The sequence below is a fragment of the Lycium barbarum genome, chromosome 11, assembly GCF_019175385.1.
Source record: "Lycium barbarum isolate Lr01 chromosome 11, ASM1917538v2, whole genome shotgun sequence".
NCBI classification, from domain to species: Eukaryota; Viridiplantae; Streptophyta; class Magnoliopsida; order Solanales; family Solanaceae; genus Lycium; species Lycium barbarum.
This window is the reverse complement of record NC_083347.1, coordinates 33368184-33393542: the sequence shown is the minus strand read 5'-3', so window position 1 is coordinate 33393542 and position 25359 is coordinate 33368184. Positions and strand designations below refer to the sequence as shown.

At 32.8% G+C, this 25359-nt stretch overlaps 1 long non-coding RNA gene across 1 annotated transcript; it reads left to right on the top strand.

The window, feature by feature from the left end:
* The first annotated feature begins 4045 nt into the window (after positions 1–4045).
* LOC132619273 (uncharacterized) lies at positions 4046–8476 on the top strand. The gene is made up of 3 exons (XR_009574650.1): positions 4046–4402; positions 7660–7868; positions 8134–8476. It is a non-coding gene; the product is annotated as an uncharacterized LOC132619273 (long non-coding RNA).
* The last annotated feature ends 16883 nt before the right edge of the window (positions 8477–25359 follow it).

The following is a 25359-nucleotide window of genomic DNA, read 5'->3' as shown; positions in this document are numbered from 1 at the left end:
AACAAGCAGAGACTTAAAAAGCACGACCAAAACATATAGCTTACTAATAGATCAAAACCAAAAACACAACAACACAATAAGAAAGAACAGATGAAGTTGAACTCAAACTCGATGAAGTCGATTAGGAGAAGTGAGAGAGAGAGAAATACTTACTTCGTTACCATAAGTGAGAGGATTAGGAGATGAAGTCGCTATCGGAACTCGGAAGAGATGAAATCGCCATTGTGAAGTGTGAAGTCTCTGCCAGTGCCTGTGAAGTGTGAAGTTGAACTCTCTGAACTGAAGTGGAAAATTAGGGATACAAAAGCAAAAGAGGGCGTGGGTTTATTTTTTGGGCTTAAACTTAATGGGCCTGGACTATTTTAATTTTTTTTGGTAATGTATTAAATTTCAGTTTAAACCGAAACACTGAAGAACCGAACTCTAAAAATCGAACACCGAACCAAACACTGAAGTTTTTGAAAACGTAAATCGAAACATAACCGAAAAATCGAATTAATTCTGTTCGGTCCAATTTTTAGGTTTTCGGTATTTATGCCCATCCCTACACATAATCACAGATAAGACTAGAAGCATAGAATAAATAAATAAGGGTTCTCATGTCCAATCAATATATAAGAGATCTCATGTGCCAAATCACGAATCACACAATCAATCTATGCTATCAGCTAATGCTCAAAGCATGTCATCAGACCATACTATACAATGTAAATATACTCAAAGACCCATAACATGGCACTGGTACCACATACAAGTGATCGTCATCTCACAAGTATCAGGACACCCATATTACCCAATTACTCCCTCTTTATTAGTCTATTTTAACCAACCATGATGCTTTAAGTAGAGCCAAGTCAGATCTCAACTTGCCTGATATGAAGTTCGAAGCTTAAGCAATCACCACACGGTCATGCCCTTCTTCAAAGACTCCGAATGATCCCAAACTGTTCAAATACGTAATCTACGTAAGTATACGAGTCCGTAGATACTCATATTGCTATGATAATAATTTTGGTCCCAAAAAGTCCCCCAAAAAGCTAATTCCGAGCCTAGAAGGTCAAAACAGTAATTTCATTGGAAAATCAGGTCCATTATAGTTAAAATAGTACTCTACGAGTTTAAACGAATCCAATGATACCATGTTGCTATACTATAATTCAGAACCCAAAAACGTAACCCCGAACTCCCAAGAGAAAAACTGAAATTTTATTTAAAAATTGGTTTACCCATAGCTTAATTAGTCTAAATCCAGAAAACCCATTCAAAAAGTCATCATCTTGAACTTGATCCTCAAATCCATGATTTACCAAATTTCAACTTTTGGGTTCAAAATCTCAATTTCTATAACCCAAACATGGATAAAAATGATAACCAATGAAAATAATCATGGGGAAACACCAAAATAAAGGTCGAACAACGCTGCTAAAATCACCTCAAACGGAGCTCCAGAACTCAAAATATTCTCAAAATACTAAATAGTTTGGACGTTTCCAATTTAAACACTGTCCAGGCATTTCCTTGATGGCAATCGCTAAGGCAAGTTTTTTTTTTTTTTTTTGAAACCAGAAACAACAAAATTTAGAAAAATGGCCATATCTCCCTCATATGATGTCGAAATGCGACGATTCTTGTAGGGATATAGTAGCTCAGTCGGTTGACTACTTGAACTCTCACCTTGTTGGTGAGGGTTCGAATCCCCACGTTTTAATCCCATCCCCTATTTCCCCTACCCCTCCCCTGCTATAGTTCAGAAATTACGATACGAATCTAATGGTTCAATAAGAACACAAAGCAAAGCTTGTTTTCTCAATATGGTACCCGTTATGCTCAATACGACGTTGAAACCAAGGAAAAACATCATACAACCCAAACCCATCCGAAACTCATCAGACAAACCAAAATTTGTGGACAAGTCCAAAATGATTATGCGAACTTGCTCGAACTCTCAAAATATCCAAATGGGACCGTCTTGACTTGATGTTGACCGTGCTCAACTCCAAATCATCTCAAAAGTTAGCTTCTCAACCAACCACTTAAATCACACCCGAAGCTCTGGGGAGCCGAACCAATAACTCGACTAAGCCATAAATCACATTCTGGACCTAATGGAATCTACGAAACTTCAAAAAAGACTCATTTACCCCCTGGTGTTGACTTTGGTCAAATTTCTTCATTTCGGTCAAATTTCTTCATGTCTTAACTTAAGGATTTCCAAAATATCTTTTTCCTTACCCAAAGCTCATCCGAAAGTCTCTGGAATCGCGCCATCCATCCCCGCAAGTCATAAACATCAATACGAATAAGAAGCTAATGGAACCAACTAATTTTCAATCTGGGTCTTATTTCTTCCCGTGCCCATCTTTTCATCATAAATAGACATATTAAATACTAAAACCGACTTAATTGTCAAAACCGACCAAACGAACTCTAAAATTAGCTCCATCAATTTCTACAGGTCACAAATAATATTACAAATCTAACAGAATCTTCAGATCTCCAATCAAAGCACGTTTGCCCTAAACGATCAATTAATCTAAATAATTAGATACCGGGATTTCCAAAACGAAACCTTCTCCCAAAGTGAATCAAATGATATTCGTTTGTGCTTCAAGTTTTGCAAGCAAGTCAAAATAATTATTATTGAATTTCTGGAATAGACGACACGCAAAATAGAACATCGGTTCTCAAAACGGCCGATCGGGTGGTTACACCTTCTCTCAGATGTAAATATTAATTAAGAAAAATGGTAAAATAAAAGTGAGAGAGCTCGTCTGAACGGGGTGATTTTAGTGTGATTTTTTGTGTATTCTTTTGTGGGCGTCATTGGAGTAAAAAGTGGTGGTAGAGTAACTATGATCTTCAAATTTCTGAAGTGGAGAGAATTAATTATTATTTGTGGTCAGGTGATAATTTAGAGGGATGGTAGACGCTGACTAAGAAAAAAATATGATTAAATCTGGGTTGTTTCGCAAAATGTAAAGATAAATTTATTTGTTTTTCTAATAAAGAAGGGCCTGTATATTGAAAACTTCAATTGTTAGAGCCTGTTTGGATGGGCTTAAAAAAAAAACAGCTTATAAGCTGAAAACAGGTTATAAGTAAAAAAAAAAAAAGCTTATAACCCAACTTATTTTTTTTGGCTTATAAGCTGCTTTTTTTTAAGCTAAGCCAAACGGGCCAACTTATTTTTTGGGGGTTATTTTAAGCATAAAATGACTTATAAGCTGACCAACCAAACACTTAAAAAGGCTGAAAAGCTGTTTTCAACAACTTATAAGATAAGCCAAACGGGCTCTTAGTCAACAACAGCAAATCTAATATGCTTTTATAATAATAAGGGTATATCTGACCAAATTATTAAAACATTTAGGTCATCTTGCAAAGTTCAGAGATAAATTTAAACTTAATCCCTTTTAATATTTTTAGTTTTACATAGGGACGTGGTGAAGGGAATGATAAGGTGCACCCACTTGATTTCACAATTTTATTGTCATCCATTATTTTTATTTTTATATTTTTAATTTGATCGAGTTAAAGCAACAATTAATGTCTTTTTTGGTTTAGTATTAGTGTTACCCTTACCTTTAATAGTGATGTCATTTGTGTTTTAGATATAGTAAAATTCAGTTTTCTTATATTCTAACTTTATCAACTGTTATAATATTATAACGTTATTATGAAGATAATTATTAACCCAAGATATAGTTGCTAGTAGTATTATCGAATTGAAACAATTTTCTTTTCTATTTAATGAAAGTAAAGTTGAGGGCATTTCAGACTTTTGACATCAAATTAGCAACGTGTACTTCAACCCTAGAAATCAACCGCCAGCACATCACTTCTTTCACTTTCCACCTTGCTCTAAAACGTTCTAAGAGCCTGTTTGGACGGACTTAAAAAAACAGTTTATAAGTTGAAAATAGCTTATAAATTGCTTTAAATAAGCTGAGTGATCCAATTATTTTTTGAGCTTATTTTAAATATAAATAATTTTAAACTGGTCAGTTAAACATTCAAAAAAACTAAAAAGAACTTATAAGCTGATTTCACTTTTCAGCGACTAATAAGCCAATCCAAACGGGCTCTAGATCATCCTTAATATTCATCATCAGGTTTCACAGCATTCTAGCTTTATCTGTTACTGTGTCTTCTCTCTGTGTAACGCTTTTCTGGAAGTTCAGGTCCTTTATCACTCTGTTATGACTCTATGAGTGCTCAACACCCATGCCGATGCTTACTGAGGTTATGTCAAACAACGATGAAACTGATTTTCTTTCTTCTAAATGAAGAGCACTGATCATCGAGCATTATATATATATAGAATGTTCATCTTGTATATATTGAAGTTGCGTGCTATGAATGCTGGTCTACCAATTCTGACAACTGACTTTGACTGTGAATGGTATGGAATATCATATTAGTATTGTCGTTTGCTCAAATTTCATGCTGCCGAACTCGAAAACCTAATTCAAATCATTTAGAAGATTGAAAAATCCCATCTTTTTAAGTACTATATGATTCTTGGCTCGAAAATCTCGATAACATAGTAAAACTATTTACCACGAAAATGAGTAAGACCATATTATTTTATTTCCACTGAACCTCTTGAAAAGTCACATACATAACTTCAATATTGTAGAAGAAATTGATTTATATGTTAGGCTTGACAATACCTCTTTATGTATGCTCTCTACTTTTTATAGTGGCTGATGTCATTACATGAAAAATTGTGTTCGGAATCATGATTTATCTCTTACAAAACTATGCTAATTATTCATTTACCATATTGTTATATCACCTAAGTTAGATTTTTCGACATGGATGGCTTAAGTCAATAAAATTGGAATCAAGGATATCTTTGTTGTTTACTCATTAGCTCACATAGTCTGTCTTACGCGTCATAGAGAGTTCTTTGTCTCTTTTTAGGTTTGCTCTATCCATTTGCCGATTCGAAGTAGCTTGAGATTTCGTTCTTTTGCTGTTTTTCCCTCTGTTAGATCTCCATTTCTTGCCCTTTTTTGCTTAGCCTCTCCTTCCTTCATCATTGAATCCGTCAATTCCTGTGATTTTTTGTGGTTGTTGCTTCTCCAAAAGTCAGAATTATCAAGTTAGACTTCTAGAACTCAGAAATCTGAAACCAGAAATTGGGTGTTGGCCGACCTTCTTTTCTCCATCTTTGCTCTTTTCAAGGTAATCACTCACTTCAAAATAGTTAGTTTTAGATTGAACATGTGATTTAAAGATGAATATTGAGTATTTCACACCCCGATTTGGTCAACTGCTACATTAACAGCAGATTTTTTATTTTTTGATAATATTAACTGTAGATTTTAAATGTGGAAATCTTGCTGTCCAGGAAAGCTATATGTTGCATAGGGGTGTACAAAGTAAACCGACAAACCGCACCAAATCGATAAACCGAATAAACCGAGAAAAAAATCTGACTATGGTTTGGTTTGACTTGGTTTGGTGTTGAAAAAGAAAACCCGACCATAATTGGTTTGGATTGGTTTTAGCTAAAAAAAAGTCAAACCGAACTAAATCAATCCGACACTACATGTATTCATTTTTTAAATTATTTTATACATAAAAATATTTATTTATAATGTAATTTATAAATATTTCTTGATTTTTTTCGTAGTTTTTTGTCTTTTATCATATTATATGTCAAGCTTGAACTTAGAATTTTGAATGTCAATAAGTTTTATATCTCACGGATATTAGTAACTCAAATAAAGTCCAACCAAAACCAACTCAACACTAATGCTAACAAAAGAAATTTAATTCTACCAATAGGAATGACAATGATGTTAGATACTTTAGTTTTGCATAATTGATTTAGAGAGTGAAAATACATAATTTAATATTTTTCTTTGTCATGTAATTAATACTTATTAGCCATACTTATTTTAGCATGACTTAGTACTTTAATTTTCTTTATGGCTTATTAATTAGCAATATTTATTTTAACTGATTTTATTATCTTTTTTGTTGAATATTTTAATACAATGTCGTCACTTATCTCACATTTTGTATTATTTTCTTAAGAAACACCTTAATTCTTAATTATATAGTTGTATTTTATTAGGACTAAAGAAATATTTGAAGTAAAAGTTATATGTTTTGTATGAAGACTTTTCCGGAAAAAAATCCGAGAAAACCCGAGGTTGAAAAACCCGAATTTTATTGATTTGGTTTGGTGTATAAATTTAAAAATCCGACGCAATTGATTTGGTTTGGTGTTTAAAAAATCCGAACCAATCCGGTCCATGTACACCCCTAATGTTGCATATAGGAGTTCCTGAAAGCATTAATTGTTTTATCTAGAAGGAAGGGAGGGAGGGTAAAAGTGAGAAATTGATTGGTTTTGTTCACTTATGTGAAATATTCATGGCTTAGTTTTGTTTGATATGATTGGAAGAGCATTAAAAATGATATAGTTTTCTCTTCTTTTACCTCCATTCCCACAACCCTCTCCTTTTCACGCCAAGTCGATATAGTGAGTAATTTGAATTGAGCCGTTTCATAATTCTCGTAAGCTAATAGTAAAATCCATATAGTCTTTGTTTTTACTCTTTTGGATGTAGATTCAATGCTGTAAATTTTTGGATGCCAACACTTTGTGCTGATGATTAATATACACTGTCTGTTACCTTGTTTTAAAAAAAAAATCCAAATACATATACATTCATATTATATATATATGTGTGTAGCTTCATTCTCTATTTCTTATTTCTATCTCCTTATATGCCCTTTGCTAGGGTGGAACCTCAAATTTAGCCACGAAGCCCTCTGGAGCTAGAGTTGGGGCTGCTTGACGCTCTTCTCCTTTCGAGTGAATTACTTCAGTTCGGATGCCTTTGGTCTCAATTCTAGGGACTGTTTCATTAGATATCTTACAACATAAATCCCTCTACCCGAGTAGTGAAAAATTCTCCACTAATCATCTATTTGGCACTAAAAAACCCCTCTAAATAACTAACCACCACTAATTTAAATTAGTTAGTTAAGTACAGGATGTAACTATATACAAGAACTACTAACTGCGTAATCAGTTGATCCACTAGCTTCAAGCCTTCAACAGGACTGAAGGTTTGTGACATTGGTGGCAAGGAGTCAATGGTTGAAGCCATTGCCAACTTGAAGTTAGCTTCGGAGAATAGGGACGGCTTAATCATCGGTGGAAAATTTCGCTCTATGTTAATTTTTGAAAGTATAAAAGCCACGTAGCCCATACGTACTTTGTGTATAAACACCTGATTTAGCCCATATTTGTGTATAAATACCTTTATACACTTTATACAAGATTGATACATTAAAGTTCCCGAGATCTTTGAGATATTTGTTCAAATCCAATTCGTTTTTGAGTGGTCTTAGTTCTATTTCCTCTCTTTAAGAAGATTGTAGATTAGTATTTTGCAAACATCAAATTTCAAAGTTGCTAGACGCTTCTTTCAGCATGTAATGCTTTAGTTTTCAACTCTGGTACCTACAGCTTATGGCAGGGCTACCTTGTTGTCTAGAATCACTGCCTCTTGGGCAAAACATATTCATAAGTAGCTTTTTTATGATATTTAGTTTGTTTAATCTTAATGTCGTTATATTTGTTAGACACTTGCGCAAAAAAATGGAAACTAAACGTCTTAGTGTTGTTCCTAGGTTGCGGGGCGGGGGCAAGCCTTCAAGACCCCACTGAAAGATGTTAGTACTACTAGCAGGCTTCCTAGCTCGAGTGGATGCCGCATGGCGAGAGTTTAGTTGCGCAATAAGCGCTGGCCTGGTCGCTTGAAAGAAATAAGATGTGTACTCCACTTGACGCTGCTAACGTCGTTTTTTTTTAGCCGGTTCTGTGGCCTAGCAAGTTGACAGTAAGTAGCTTTCTCCTAATATCTCCTTCCCTGTCGGTCAGTCAGTTTAAGATACAACTGCTTGGTGAACCTTTTGACTGTTCCGTATGATAGAGCAACACAGAGCACAACTGCATTCGTTTGATGACAGGATGATAAAATAAAATAGTTGGCTTCCAATCCCGAAAGAATATTATACCTGTGATCATTTAATCATCACAACTGTTAGGGCAGTGGCTATATCTTTATTATTATTATTACTTAATTTTTTGTAATGTGTCTCAAGGTACCCATTAGAGTTATTAGAGGATCGTGTGCCACTCTTGCCATGAGGACAAACATCAAACACACGTGCAAAGGCGCCATGAGAATGGAGATATTTTAAAGGCCATATATGTTTCACAATGATGCAGTATCATAGCTCGATTTGCACTATATCATTGACTTGCGATGATTTCATACTTGTGCTGTTGAGAGGTTGTTTCTAAATTGTAGAACAGGGATACAGTTTGTAATAACTCAGTCCGCCCTTTTGTAACATTTGAACAGGCGCAAGTATTTACCAGTATAGAAAACTAAACATGCCATGTAATAATTTTGTCTAACGTTGAAGCCGTGTTCTTAGCTGAGGTACTGGATAGCTTAATGATTCCTCCGAACAATTGTCTGGAACAATGATATTGTGTCACGGGTCATACCCCCTGGTTGTGAATACATATTGAAGTTTAGAAATCAATTTGAGCAGATATTGTATATATTCATAAATTAGCTATATTTTTTTTAACTTCTCTCTTGCATAGAGCATTCGCATAGTTGTTTTCTCATATTTTGTAATCATCTGCTGGATATATGATCTATTTAATGCATTTTGGTGTTTTATCTGGCCTGGGTATATAAAATTATACTTACAAATCTTTACCCGTTTAGCAATAGAGTTTATTTTTCATAAAGTAGCGCGAGTTTACATAATATATACAATCAATCAAAACATACAACTTGCGCATACAACTTTTTGTTGTATAGAATCCGGTCAAAACATACAACTTATTTACATACAATTATGTGGTTGTATGTCGTTTGTATGTTTGTGTATGTCACTTTTGTGTCCAGCGATACATTGAATATACAAATAACATACACCTGACATATAAAATTATAATGACTGCTTCTTTTTAGTTTTAGAAGTTCGAATCATATTCCGAGACTTATGGTAGCTCAGGATAGCTATTTGAGACTTATCTGCAAAATTCGGCCACATTTTGAGGTGGTTCGGGCGAGTCTTGAACACATTCCGCATAAATAGTATTTTTTGAAAAAACTAAAAAAGTCTACTCCTATTTTTGTGCATATGTGGTGCAAATGGTAATTTGATAGTATCGTTAGGTTCGAATGATCATTATTTGTGACTCGTAGAAACCAATTTCGTCCATTTCTGAGTCCGAATCATTAGATCCCTGGAGTCATTTACCCATCTCAAACACAAACTTACAGTGTCTAATTGACTCTCACTTGCAATTATATTGTTGTAGGCTCAGGTTGGGAAGCAGCTAATAGCTAGATGATATTTTCTCCATTAGTAAGCTTTCTCTACTTCCTCCAAATGCCAAAGGATTAGTCGTTTGGATAATAGAATCCAAGGTATAATCTTATCCTTCAAATATATATGCTTGCCTTTTGTGGTCTATATGCTACATGCTTTATAATATTCTTATGCAAAAGTTACATGTAGATGCACGAGTTGGGACAAGTATTTCAATATAATTAGCATCTTTTAATTTATTTTTTCCGTCCTTTTTGAGTATAGAACCCTTTCAATTTTGAATCTAAGAGGTGCAATATTTTTTAAAAAATCAACTTTTTTTGATCCCTTACATGACTATTCTAATTTCTATATATTCTATTCATGGCATGTACAGGGGAAAGTTCATGTGGAAGCCACTCAAGAAAATTGCAACTTTGATCCAGACATAAGAAGAATAAATATTTTCATATTGAAACTAGAAATTGTAACATATCTATTTGCTTGAAAGGTGTTGCACCACTACTACTTAAATACAATAGCCTAAATAAATGATTTGTCCCATAAGCAATGCAACGTTTCACTTCCAAACCCTTATCACTTTGTAGCAGCAGTGAGTAAAAAGAGCTACAAGGTTCTTGTGAATTATTTTATGCTTCAATGTTATACATCATGTATATGAAGTTAGCAAAATTTTCTGATGTTGCCAATACATAATCATGCATTATCCCATAGTTTAATGGACTTGAATAATCATGCATTATTCAGTTGAAATTTTTGCCTTTAGTCTTAGTATGAAGTTTAAGGGATGTCTTTTAGCTAATTCCCTAACTGCTTTACAGCGTAATGAATATCTCATTTCTTTGGATTTTACCCTCAATTTTAGTGTAGAAGTACTCATTCATAATAAAACCAAAAAAGTTATAGGAAAGGAGAAGAGTTTTCATTACGAAATATAAATAAAAACCACTAATAAGGAGTATTCAATTATGAGAAAAATTCAATTATGAAATATAACGAAAGAGTAATCGGAATGTAAAGGAGTAACGTAAGTAATTCATTAAGCCCCAAGAAATGATAAAGAATATTTTTACCGAAAGAGTAATTAATATTGGTTTTAACTAAATAAGGCATGAATCTATTTTCTGATGGTTCCCTCTAACTTCTAAATAAAATCAATATACATGAAGAGCGGAGATACAACACTAAGAGAAGGGCATGCAAATAAAGTTATCTGTGAGCAGTTTGGTGGGAGGTCATTTTAGGGGCTTAATTTATGAGTTTTCATTTCTTCCGGAGATGGAAATCTATATATATTATAAAGCTAGACATAAACAAGGTGATGCGGTACCTCTTTATGACCACCAATAATATTTATCTTTTTTCTCATTTTTTTCTATTTTATGTGCTATGTAAAAAAAAAAAATTGAAATCACTCATTAAACTCTCTTTATTATATTAAAGTGATTCAAACTGAAATGCCACACCAGACTTCAATTTGAAACGTAAAAAGAAGTTGATTGTCTTCCTCTTTGAAAAGAGAGTAACGAAGGATAGAAATGACACAATTATACACAAGCATTTAATTGTAATAAAGTCATTAAATATTTGGCTAGAGTTATGGATATTAAAAATGTGAGTTACGGACTTAGTGAGGTATATAATAGCCTGTGTGGTTATTTGGTCGTCACCACACACCTGTTACATCCATGAAAATCATGAAGACCCAACAAATTAAAGAAGATTTCATTACGGCATGAGAGAAAACAAGCATAGAAGCACAAAGGTTCGTTAACCTTCAGCTTCACAATGAGTTTACAAAATGATCATCACATTTACAAAGCACTATTTGTGGTTCCGTTATGTTCTCGATCAGTATCTTTCTGTTTATATAATTGTCTTTAGTTACATATTTTTTATTTTTGTAATTTTTGTCATGAAGAAAACAGTCATTTAGCCAAGAGATATATAATATATTCCAACTATATGTCAACACAAATTCAACACTGTTGTTCGGAGATATATATATATATATATATATATATATATATATATATATATTTAAAGAAATCCAGGAACTGTGATATGCTTAGCATAAACTACATATTTTATTTGTATTTTCGCAGAGGTATTTGTGCTCGAATTAATCCATTTTGTTTGGTTAATTTTAATCTATCGCGAGGTATGGTACTTAAATTATGAAAATCTTTTTATCCTGTTTTTTTCAGTTAATGTTTGGGTCACATAAGTTACTACTTATCCGGAGTTTTTACTGCTCTAAGCTTACAAGCTAATTTAGTTTATCTTGATTGCTTAATGCTCTATGTGAATGAAATATTCGATGTAACAATGAATAAATAAGTGATATCGCACTTCTCATAGACCAGAAAATGTATTTTTTTTTTGTTTGTTGTATTTTCCCCTTCATTCTTCTCATTTTTGCTCTTTGCTTATTTTTTCACTTATGTGCTTTGATTACAAAAAAAAAAAAAAAAAAAAAAAGTCCAATATCGCTTTTTAGCTCTCCTAATTGCACCTTCGCTTCTTCTTTAACCGTTTCTAAAAAGAATGCTTATGCACATTTGAAGATACACATTCCTTTACATGAAAGTTACGTTCCTTTTATCTCATTTTTTTTTTTTGGGGGTGTACGTGTCCCTTCATTCTTCACATTTTATCTTCACGTTCCTTATATTCTTTTGGTCTTCCTTGAAAGTTTCTAAGAAAAAGGCTTACACAAACTTGAAGATGTATACATGTCCCTTCACATTTTTTTTTTGTTTAACAATTTTTACACTACAGAATTGAGGAAGAGAACTAGAGGCAAAATTAATTTATCTACCCCGTCGGCCGTCGCAAGAGTGCTCATACATCAAGTATATTATAGTATCTGCTTTAAATAATTCATGTTTATGAATTAACTCAAATATATATTACTTTCAAGTGTTTTTATTTTTTTTATAGAAAAGGTATAATAAAATTAAATATATTTTTTACGACCGCGCAAAGCGCGGACAAATTTACTACTGCTAACATTAAAGTCTCATAATTTGGTTAAGTTTCCAAGCTTGAAGGATGACTTTGACATTATAGGCAACGGTAAGATATTATTTTTACTCCTTCCGTTTACTTTTGCTTGTCCAGTATTTCAAAAATAGATTTTCACTTTTACTTGTCACTTTTAGTATATCAAGATAAGACAGTTTATTTTTTCTTGTTTTACCCATAGTAATAATTACTCACTTCAAATCATTTTTGAAATCCAATAAAAATATGCTTCAATTAATATGGGTACATTGGTAAATTATGCACTTCATTTATTATTTCTTAAATAGCATGAAAAGTCCAAAGTGGACAAGTAAAAGTGAACGGGAGGAGTACTTACTTTTTATTGAGCTTCTGTAGATAAGGACTTTGTATAAGTTGAAATTCATTAAACCGAAGATCACTTTGCTTATACCTTAACTAGTAAACTAAACCGCGCGATGAATAATTTCATAAAAACCTTACTTTAATTAGTAGCACGTGTATTTTAATTTTTTTTAGCAGCATGTAGATTTTAAAAAATAATAATAAATGCAATTTCTGATTTAAGAGAAGTGTCGTGTCACCTCTTTAAGACCACTTTTTTTTTTGACAAAGCATATACATAAATGTTAAATTATTTAGAATAAATAAATAACTATAGGGACAACAAAAAGGTGAGATGTCGTAAAAAAAAACACATAAATGGATGTTCAATTAAGTAATAAATAAATAATTACTGAAGAATGAGAAAAGTTGAGTAGTTGACTCTTGGGTTTTTAAAAATAAGGCGGTGAAGAAGGTAAGGGAAATGATGCTGCTGCTTTAGCAACAACAACAACAATAACAATAATAATAATTGTTATAAAACTATATATAATTGCAAATAAATAATAGAAGCAAACCAACAACTTTGTAGAGAGGAGGGAGAGATTGTATTATCACATTTCTTGATATTACAAATGAGAAGGCAAAGCTCCCTATTTATAGAAGAGTTTTGCCTCTCAACCTACAACATATACAACTTGTACAAGTTGCTACACAACTTGGCACAACTAATATACAACTTGGCACAACTAATATACAACTATGATACAACTTGCAAGTGCAAGTTGTATTTATCACTTAATGTGCAAGTGGTATAATATACACTTCTAGTTGTATAATCCTTAATAATACATCCAAATTACAACTTGACAAATGGTTTATAACACTCCCTCTTGGATGTTTATTAATAGATAATGTGCCTCGTTAAAACCTTACAAGGAAAAACCCGTGGGAAAAATCCTTGTGAAGGAAAAAGAGTACACATATATGGTAATACGCATTTCCAGCTGCCTCATTAAAAACCTTACCAGGAAAACCCAATGGGACAAAACCTTGGTTAAGGAAAAAAGAGTGCAACACGTATTTACTCTCCCGGATTAAAGCATCGCTTAATTCTTGAAGATGATGTACTCCGATCTTGAATATCAACTTGTTGTATGCTGAGGTTGGCAGTATATTTATGATCAAATCTGTCAAATCACCATTTGAACGAACTGGTCGATCACGTATGCCGCCATCTCTTGATAGAGTTGCATCGTTGTCATGTAATATTGTTGGAACCACATCAAGACCATACCTGACTTGCTTTATAAATTGTCGTTATCTTGTCATATGGAACATGGTATGATAGTAATGTTACACCCCTCGTTTTCGTAGTAGTGGAACCCATGGTTTCCTAGTGGGGTATGCCTTTGCAATAGAGACCCGAGCCCGAGTTTGGAGGTAGAAAGTGTCTTACCCCGTGTACAAGGGTGCCAACAGGTATTCATGGCAATTTATGGAGTTAGAAGTTGAACGAATCGAATCGACGCGATCTGAACTGAATCAGAAAAATCTGCAGACATCAGTCATCGTCGACGGGTCGTCGACATGGTCGACGGACCGTCGATGTGCGGAGTCGACAGGGTCCCGCAGCCTTGCATCTGCAGGCGCAGGTCGATGGACCGTCGACACATCGAGGGGTCGTCGAGCTGCTCGTCGAACCGGACCGTTGTAGCCTTTTTAATTCCGAGTATAAATAGGTGGTTCACGACCCTATTTCATATTTTCCTTCTTCCAAATTATAGAAAAACCCTAATATTCCTCTCCCAACATTTCCTATCTTATTAACGAAGATTTGGCAAGATCCGAACCCCGTAAACCCGAGCTTGTAAAGAAGGGGGTTGATTCTAGGGTTTCTTCAAGGTTGTGAAGCTTAGGAAGTGGGAGTTGAAGTGATTCTTAAAATCTTAGACCCCTCAAGGTATGTGAAGGATTTCTACCCTTGTATTTAAGTTATTTATCAAGAGTTTTAGTGATTCTAAGTATATAGAGGGTATTTTTGGAAGTGGTAAGTTGATGAAGGGTAATGTAGTGACTTGAGGCTAATTGAAGAGATGATGGGGATAAATTCAAGTGTATATTTATATATAAGTGTTGTTATTGTTGTTGTGGTTAATGTTGGATTGAATAGGAAGTTGAAGAGTTGTAAGCTTACAAAGGAAATTATTATCTATAAGTCGTTAAGCTTTATATGTATTTGAGGATGGTTAGTAAGCGAGGCAAATAGTCTAATTGATGCCTATGTTATTTTAATTGTAGACTTGCGAGTTCAAGAGGTAGAAGTTGGGCAATTTGATATACGTCAAGGTATGTAAGGCTATCCTTTCCTTCTTTTGGCATGATCTTACGATATGAACCGACAAACAAGTAAGCGAGCTTCCATATTACTCCACTCCTAGAAGACTAGGGAGTAACTCAGTTTTTGATGTTCATGTACCCCGTTTATGATTGTTCCTTCTGTTCATTGGTCTAGTTTCATGTATACAGTTATTCATGCATTACATTCATTCATATATATGTATATTGACCCATGACCAGAGGGCGTTATATACGCAATATTATATGTATACGGTGTATGGAAAATGGGTAGGCGTTATATACGCATTACCACCTGATCAGCTGGTGTACCTTGATGATGATATATGGATCGGGCCGTACGTTCCTCGACATTACTATTATATGATATATGGATCGGGTCGTACGTTCCTCGGCATTACTATTATATGGGATATGGATCGGGCTGAACGTTGCTCAGCACTATGACCTATATTTATGTATATGAGCACGATTACCATTGAGAGCATGCATATTGTGAGCCCACAGAGGCATAGTCAGTTATACAGGTTTATGCAGAGACGTACAGATACTAGTTCATACAAATACATCCAGACAGTTATTTCAGCTTATGAGTTCACATCCTATTCACGATCCTTATATGTACATGATTGTTTTTATGCCTTTCATACTCAGTAAATTATCCGTACTGACTCCCCATTGCTCGGGGGGCTGCATTCATGCCCGCAGGTTCAGGTAAACCGATAGGTGGTCCAGCTTAGTAGGACTTCTATCCAGCAGTGGTCAGTGTGCTCCATTGATCTGGAGTAGCCGTTTATTTTAGTATGCTAGTCTTTTTGGATGTACATGCATATGGGTATGACGGGGCCCTGTCCTGTCCTTTCTACAGCTTTCATTCCAGTAGAGGTATGTAGACAGTTGTATGTATTAGTCAGATGATGTAGCCTTGTCGGCTCCCATTCTTTTGTGTACAGTATATATAGCGGCCTAGCTGGTCTGCACTGTTCTTCAGTATGTATGTGTATATACAGATTGTACAGAGTCTTGATGTTTCCCTTTTATGAGATCAGTTTATGCCATTTATGGGCCCTTGATGTTCAGTATGTTTCAGATACGTGTTTAGGGGTGTTTGGTCGCTAGAGGTCAGACACTCGTCACGACTCATCGGTTTGGGTCGTGACAAGTAACCTTTCATGGGCATAAATAACATGTTTGGATTAAACATTTACGTGGATCATAAGAATACCCTGTATATCCAAAAGCTTGATAATATTTGTTAGGATAAACATATTCATGTCAGGGCTTTCATTTGAAAGACACAATTGATCTTACTTCAGTATCTCTATGTAAGAGTAAAACTATATCATGTCCATAGTTATAGCAAGATATTTAACTACATCAATTGCACAAAGATATGATACTTCAGGACCAATTCAATTTTCTTAGTTCTTTTAGCAGATAATCTACTGCTTTTAGAAACTCTTCAAGAGCTCAATAATATTCAAGTCATTAAACTTGCAAAACAATATGAAAGATTATGATTATCATAAAGAGACAAGTGGGAACAGACTCATCTTTATATCCTTCGTTAATGAATATTCATTAAGGAAATTCCAGTACATCAATCTTGATTCATTCAATCCATCTAAGGATTATAAAAAAGTTTTTCAAGAACTTGTATATGCTTCAGGCATTTTGAATCATTTAGAAAGTTTCATATAAATTTTGTCAAGTAAGCCATATAGATAGTGACAACATCCATTTAGTAGTTAAATGGCGTGACATCTTTTGATGTCTGGACTGCAGGTCTAATAAGCTTTACGCTTACCAAGATGTATCATATCACTTGGTAATTATTTCTACGTCGGCATGCTTTAAGAGAGGTAGAACTCAGGTCCTTACAATCTTATACAATATTGCGCGTCATATTGTATCAAAAATATCATCGACGAGATATCATTTTGTATCGGTTCGCAATTCGACATAACTTATTGAGATCTCATCACTTCATTATTTTCAGGTACCTGAACCTCCCATAAGGTTTCATGAAGTGTTATGTCGTAGGCTCTTCAAGAGCGCATTGGCTCCTTATTATGATCATTTTGATCATTTGCTCATCCCCCTTTTCAAGGATTATTACATTTGGAACCGCTTGGTCTACCATGCTTCATGCATGCTGTAGACTCTGTCCTTCAGGAACATTAGGAGCATTTTGTAGATGATATATGAAATAGTTGGGTCAGCAAATGCTTCCAACATTTGACTTGAATTATCTGAGGATCATACTGATGATAATTTACAACATATTTCTTAGCTGCATATTCTGTCCCCCTTATGTTAGAAAAACTAAAACATATCCCCATTTTCTTTGGGAAATCTATCTGTGTGCATCATGATATATCGATTAATCATATATCGCACATCAAAAGTTCTAAAGTTTAAAGTTCCTGACCCTGAACCAATTATGAGGAGAGAATTTATCATATTTATTGGTTTGAAGCATACAAGTGTCGTTGTATTCAATATATCATATCTCAAACCAACTTCTGAAGCTCTGTTCTCATAAGCAATGGTTTAGCTATATTATGGAGGCATCCAATGCCAAACTAATTTACATATAGACCAGCATTATCAAGATGAATTGTCTTGATTACATAATCTGGAAATTGTGCTTCGAACTCGATTATTTTGAGCAAGCAACTTCGTAAATGTCAAACTGTCAGTTGATAATAAACATACATGTGACCGTCTCATAGATGCATCTATTAATTAACACATCACATTGAAGGTGAAGGGGCCCATATTCGCCTTTTATATTTTCCAGAATTTTAGGGGATTCAGTCCCAACATTAGCTGATGTAATCAACTTATCACGAGAACAAGCAGCACAAACAAATTCTTGAAGAATCTTCTAGTTCTCCAATATGTTTTGAATACTCAATTAACACTTCAGATTTAAATCAGGACGACCAAAATGGTCTTGTCAACTAATAAACTTATCTGTACCCGAAAATTTTAAGTTTACCATGATAAGTGCTATTTATTTTAGTGAACTTTTGGTTTACTACTGCATGAGATTTTATGTCATCAAATTCTGGTTTATTGTGACATGTGATCCATCATGCTCGGGTAACGTTTCATAGACATATTTCTTATCCGTAGTAACTTAAAGATATTCAATTTTCCAATCATTTGTAGTCCCAAAATGATAAGCAATTTTATTGCTAGTAAACTTCAGGTTTACTATAATCTGTGTTCCGATCGTAACGATTACGATCTAGGACAAACGATGTTATCATATATATCCTCTTCGAGAGACTTTAATTTATTTACCATAATCAGATACTATTTGAAAACTGCTAGTGTCATGATACTTATAAATAAACAATTAGCTCTTCTAGAGCCCTAGATCATTAGTTTCCACTACCAAATATTTTTAGATACTTCTGGTATCACGAAAGAAAATTTGGCTAGACACTACTGGTGTCATGAAGGAAAACAGTAATCAAATGGAAATTTAAACACAATTTTAAACTGTAAATTATGAAAGTAAACATTAAGCTCCAAACTTCTGTATGTTAAATATCTCCTTCAAGGAGATTAGCCATTAACATATGAATATTTTGTATCAAAGCAGCAACCACATAATAATCACATCCTTCAGGAAGAGATACATTAATGTTTATTTCCTTCAAGGAAATCAATAACAACTAGCCATAATGTATCAATGTGGTTATAGTAGAAAACATTCTATTATGTTCCCTTTTGCCTTAGAATGATCCTTTGAAAAATTATGTAATATGTTTCTACGTACGACAGGTACGTGCTGCAAGGTCTTAATATCATACCACACAAATAAAATGTATATTCCTTGTTATTTTATCTCTCTGGGAGTCGTATTTGTTCATTCACTTCAGGGAATGAAACTTGATAATTCAGATGTACTTGAAATACGACGTCCATCACTAGCTCGTTATTTTGCTCAAGCACAAGAAGACACTGCTTCAGAATAATTCTCAGATATTTACTAATTCTTTCTACTTCTGGAGTAAAGTTTCTGGATTTTACTATTTCAGGAGTAAAGTTTAAAATATTTTACTACTTCAGAAGTAAATTTTAAAGTTTTACTACTTCAAGAGTAAATTCCACAATTCTACTGCTTCAGGAGTAGAGTTTAGAGTATTAGTATTTCGAGAGTAGATTTCAGAATGTTTACTACTTCAGGAGTAAATTTCAGATTTCTACTACTTCGGGAGTAGATTTCAAAGTTCTACTATATTTGGGGTATAGTTTAAAGTTCTAATACTTCGGGAGTAGAGTTCTACTACTTCGAGAGTAGAGTTCAAAGTTAGCTACTTTGGGAGCAAATTTTTGAGTTTACTACTTCGAGAGTAAAACATATAATATTCAGAATATTTCTTCTCAACTATTCTACCTCTTCTGGAGATGAGTCGTGATATTTTCACAACTAAATGCACGTTCATATAGGGTTTACTAAATATTGTCATTCCTTCAAGAAATGGATTTGTATTTGTAACCCTTTTCAAAAGTTGTCATTCTTCAGGAATGAAACATAATCATATGAATATGTCTTAAGCATATAATATAAAGGTAGCAATAGGCAATCCTATGTGGCACCTCTCTATGGTCTCCATTGGCATTTATCTTTTCTCTCCTTTTTTTGAATTTTTTAATTTTTTTTTTACACAATCTATTAACTAAATATAATCAATTTTGATTTTTACGACAAAGCAGTAAAGTCAAAAAACCGTTTTAAAGGTTTATTAATTAAAATTAACTGAAATCATACGGTATTGACTACTGTTTTTGGCCTCTTTCAACTATCAAAATAAGTTACAAAACTATTTCTTTATCTTTTTTCTCTATTGTTATGTTAATGTTTTACCCACTATTTGATGTCCAGAAAGTTTGCAAAAAGTTCAACGAATCTCATTTATGGTATTTCTTATTATTTGCATTTATTTCCTTCATAATTCTAATTATACCCACGGTCCTCTCTTTATCAAAGCATTTTTCCCCTCCTGATGAGCCGCGCACACACATTTCTCCTTTCTTACCTATGTAATCACGTTCTTTTACCTACTTAAACTCATTAATATAAAGCTAGACATAGACAAGGTGATGTGGCACATCTCTATGACCACCGTTCCTATTTATCTTTTTTCTCCTTTTTTTCGATTTTTCTCTCATTTTTTCTATTTATATGCTATGTTAAAAAAAAAAAAATTCCAAAAGTCACTCTTTTAACTCTCTTTATAATTTCTTAATTATGACAAATGTTACGCCTTGCACGTTGTATTATTTATAACATTTTGTCAGTTTTTTTTCTTAAACTCATCCTATTACTTTGTCTTATATTAAAAATAAATATGCAGCCTTAAAGTCTCTACTAAATTCTCTAGAGGTTATGGTTCTTCTCCTCTCCCTTAGATTAATTTTATTGAATGTGTAGTATTAATCATGTAGTAATGGTTGGAACTAAAAAGACAATAACCTAAGCCTTATATAATCCACACGGTATTGCTTCAACTGTGCATTGTGAATTCTAGAGCATATGTATCTTCTTGGCACTTAAAGGGATATAGGATCTCAAAGTTCAATTCAAGTCCACCCAGGTTTATATTTTCTATGTTCTTACTGCTACGAATTTCTCTTTCATTTTTATTTTTATTTTTATTTGTAATTTGAAGTTGTAATATGTGATGCATACTTTGTCTGTCATATAAATGTGTATGTGTTTTCTATTTTTCTTTTATGAGAGTGCGCTAATTTAGATCAGGTGTTTGATTTTCTTGAAAGCTTAAAGTAGGGATATTTTGGCCTAATGTTGAATGCGGTATTTCTTTTGGGAGCAATACTTGGACATAGAACTTATTTGTTCGTCTGATTTGAGAATGTTATTGCAGGATCTGTTTCAGAGAGTGTAATACCCACAAAGATCAAAAGCATCAGTATATATCTATTACATATATTATATTAATTTATTCTCATAAAATTATGTGTATTTTTATTCTTGAACATGTATGATTGTGTTAAGTTTGTGAAACTTTCAGTACATCTTAAAAGAAAAGTTGTATGCATGTATCTTCAAGATGCACATGTAGTTGAATATTTTCATTACAATTCAAGTGGAGAGGGATATGTGATTGAGTTCGTCTTGATGATATCATTCTTTTGGAGGAATATTTTTGTTATCTTCATGGATTTATCAAAAAAAAAAAAAAAATCATGCATCCTAATTGAAAGTATAACTGTATATTTCATTAATTTTTTATAAAATATGAAACTATATTATAAAACAAAAGACTATTATTTGGACTTGTAGAATTTTCTAGAGGAATATATATAAGAAAATAGGCTCGATTAAAGATTTGTTCTTTAAAAAACAATTGTCTAAATTGAGCGAACTACAGATCAGATTAAGACTATCACTTTTTTTTTTTTTTTTTTTTTTTTTTTTTTTTTAGAGATGATGGATTATGTGGTTTGCTATGAAATAGTGCAAGTCTTCTGAACGATAGCCTAATTTTTTATACTTTTTCCCGTAACTATTTGTTATTGGTTATATTTTGAATTCTTGAAATTAAGATTATAGTATAAACACAAAAATATTATTTAAATACATAAAAAATTAAATTATGTGTTGACCGTTTATTTATAAAATATTTAAAAGTGATTTTCTCAATTTTTATTTAGTTTTTTTAAAATTATAATTCTCTCATTTTCATCTTACCTTATTTTGCAAATCTAATTCTATGAATACAAAAGAAGAAGAACAAAAGGATGATACAAAGATTTAAAAGAATATAAACTAAACCATGTGCATAACATTTTTTACACTGTTATTCATGAAACTAATATTATATCATAAGATTACAATAATACATACAAAATTATGTATTGTTTTGGATTCTAATTCAGTTCTTATATTAAATATAATATTTATTTTATAGTTCACTATTATTAAAATTGAATGTTTAATTATAGTAATATCATTTCTCGGTAAGATATAAGATTTTATTCAGATTTGGCAAAATGGCACAACATGGTGTTAGCATCAATAGTTAAGCGGGACTGAAGGATATTGAAGAAGAGCAAACAATATTGACAATACAATTATATCGAGCAACAACTGATAGTATTACGATTGGAGAATGTAATGAGAATAAATTGATCAAAAGTAAAGATGGATATTTTTATTACAAAAAGATAACAATAATTATTCATATTATAATATAATAACCGCGTGAAGCGCGGACATATACACTAGTAACAACTAGCCATAATGTATCAATGTGGTTATAGTAGAAAACATTATATTATGTTCCCTTTTGCCTTAGAATGATCCTTTGAAAAATTATGTAATATGTTTCTACGTACGATAGGTACGTGCTGCAACGTCTTAATTTCATACCACACAAATAAAATGTATATTCCTTGTTATTTTATCTCTCCGGGAGTCGTATTTGTTCATTCACTTCAGGGAATGAAACTTGATAATTCAAATGTACTTGAAATACTACGTCCATCACTAGCTCTTTATTTTGCTCAAGCACAAGAAGACACTGCTTCAGAATAATTCTCAGATATTTACTAATTCTTTCTACTTCTGGAGTAAAGTTTCAGGATTTTACTACTTCAGGAGTAAAGTTTAAAATATTTACTACTTCGGGAGTAAATTTTAAAGTTTTACTACTTCAAGAGTAAATTCCACAATTCTATTGCTTCAGGAGTTGAGTTTAGAGTATTAGTATTTCGAGAGTAGATTTCAGAATGTTTACTACTTCAGGAGTAAATTTCAGAGTGCTACTACTTTGGGAGTAGATTTCAAAGTTCTACAATTTTTGGGGTAGAGTTTAAAGTTCTAATACTTCAGGAGTAGAGTTCTACTACTTTGGGAGCAAATTTTTGAGTCTACTACTTTGGGAGCAAATTTTTGAGTTTACTACTTCGAGAGTAAAACATATAATATTCAGAATATTTCTTCTCAACTATTCTACCTCTTCTGGAGATGAGTCGTGATATTTTCACAACTAAATGCACGTTCGTATAGGGTTTACTAAATATTGTCATTCCTTCAAGAAATGGATCTGTATTTGTAACCCTTTTCAAAAGTTGTCATTCTTCAGGAATGAAACATAATCATATGAATATGTCTTAAGCATATTAAATTGTGATAGTTTATAACCTCTTTTAAGATATTGCTACTTCAAGAGCAAATTGAGGCATATATATGGTGTAGAGAATTTTTCTCTAACACATCTTAAGTTGTAATCACAACAAGCCTATAAAAATATTACCACTTCCTGTATTATATAAATAAATTTAGTCATAACGAGACTTAGGAAATATTATCACTGATTGAGGACTTCGTAACATAACAATATATAGCAAGATATTGGATGCCTTTTTCACTGTCAATTTTCCAAACTTGGAATGTTAAGGAAAAGAACTCTGGAGTAGCGTCCATAAGAAAACCTCTTTGCTAAGATAAAAATAAGGAAATGATTTCGCTTAACTCAGCCAATCATGAAACCATACTAGTTCATTTACTTTGCCAACATGTATAAAGGAAACGGTGATGCCAAAGGGATACCAATCCTTCAACCCCTTATATAAAACGTAAAAAATTCCATAATTTAATAATTCCACTACTTACCATGGAAGCAGATTTATAGCTAGAGAACTTTCATTTGCGAAATTTCAGCTTTCCAAGCTATGCACGGTCATCCATAATACTTTAAGAACCAAGAAATTAATATAACAAATCATACCTTTAGACCGACTAATTATAAGTTATGGATGGAATATATACGGTGTTCAATCCCTTAATTGATTAGAGTCTCGTGCTGATAACGTGTTATAAAACTATATATAATTGCAAATAAATAATAGAAGCAAACCAATAACTTTGTAGAGAGGAGGGAGAGATTGTATTATTACATTTCTTGATATTACAAATGAGAAGGCAAAGCTCCCTATTTATAGAAGAGTTTTGCCTTTCAACCTACAACATATATAACTTGTACAAGTTGCTATACAACTTGGACACAACTTGACACAACTAATATACAACTATGATACAACTTGCAAGTGCAAGTTGTATTTATCACTTAATGTGCAATTGGTATAATATACACTTCTAGTTGTATAATCATTAATAATACATCCAAATTACAGCTTGACAAATGGTTTATAACAATAATAATGATAATAATAATAATAATATAAAGTATTATTTGATGGCTTACCCAAAAAATCTTGTGACTTGTAAAAACATTGCAGCATTTTTCTCATTTCTCATCCAATTAAAAACCTCTTTTCTTGGAATGTTGTCACCAAATATTAGATATTCGAACATTCATATGCATCTATACTATATATTTTGTTTAAGATTAGAGGAATAATTTTCAAAATACTCTGTGAAAATAAAGGATCACATTTGTGTCGTCCCCTTTTCCTAAGCGAAAATACCATTACCATGAAATAAGTGAAAGAACATCTATGAAAATGATATATTATTCATAAGTCCATCAATCAAAATAAGTGTTGAGACACACAACCACCAAGTTGTTTCATAGCCATCTCAGAATGAAACGAACCAAACTGAAACCATGGTAAAACCTTAATCCCCTATGTCCATGGATAAGTTTTTTTTTTCCATGCATTGACTTTCATCAGAAAAAATGAAGTATTTTCCTATTGGCTGTAAGATCTCAAGGTTTAAGAGACGAAATCAATGAAAACCGAAGACTGGAGATATTTTTCTGAAGACAGGAGATATTTTTTTATAGAAGGAGATGAACTTACCTCAAATATATCAATAAGTTATTGCTGAAGAAGGGTGATTAGTTGAATGCCTTTACTGGAAACTATATATATATATATTTGTAATTGGAAGGAAATGTTTTCAACTATTATATAGTACTATGATCAGTGCAATTTTTTAGGAAAAATTATTACGAATATATGGTGTTATCTTGTAATTAAGTTCCTGTCTCTTTTCAGTCGTGGAGTCTTGAAGTTTACCCTTGACCACTATTCTTGGAGCGTTACGAATAGAACACCATTAATCTAAAAACCTGTTAAATAAAGAATGAAAAAAAAATCACCATATGATAGTAACATATAAGAGGGCATGCGAATGATGAAATGAAATTCACTTTTGCATTATATTTGAGATCATGGAACATCACATTGAAAATGAAGAACAAAAGTTAATGAACCTCCTCAATGATGTGATCATAATCATATATAGAAAAACTTACCTTAAATATCCTTCAC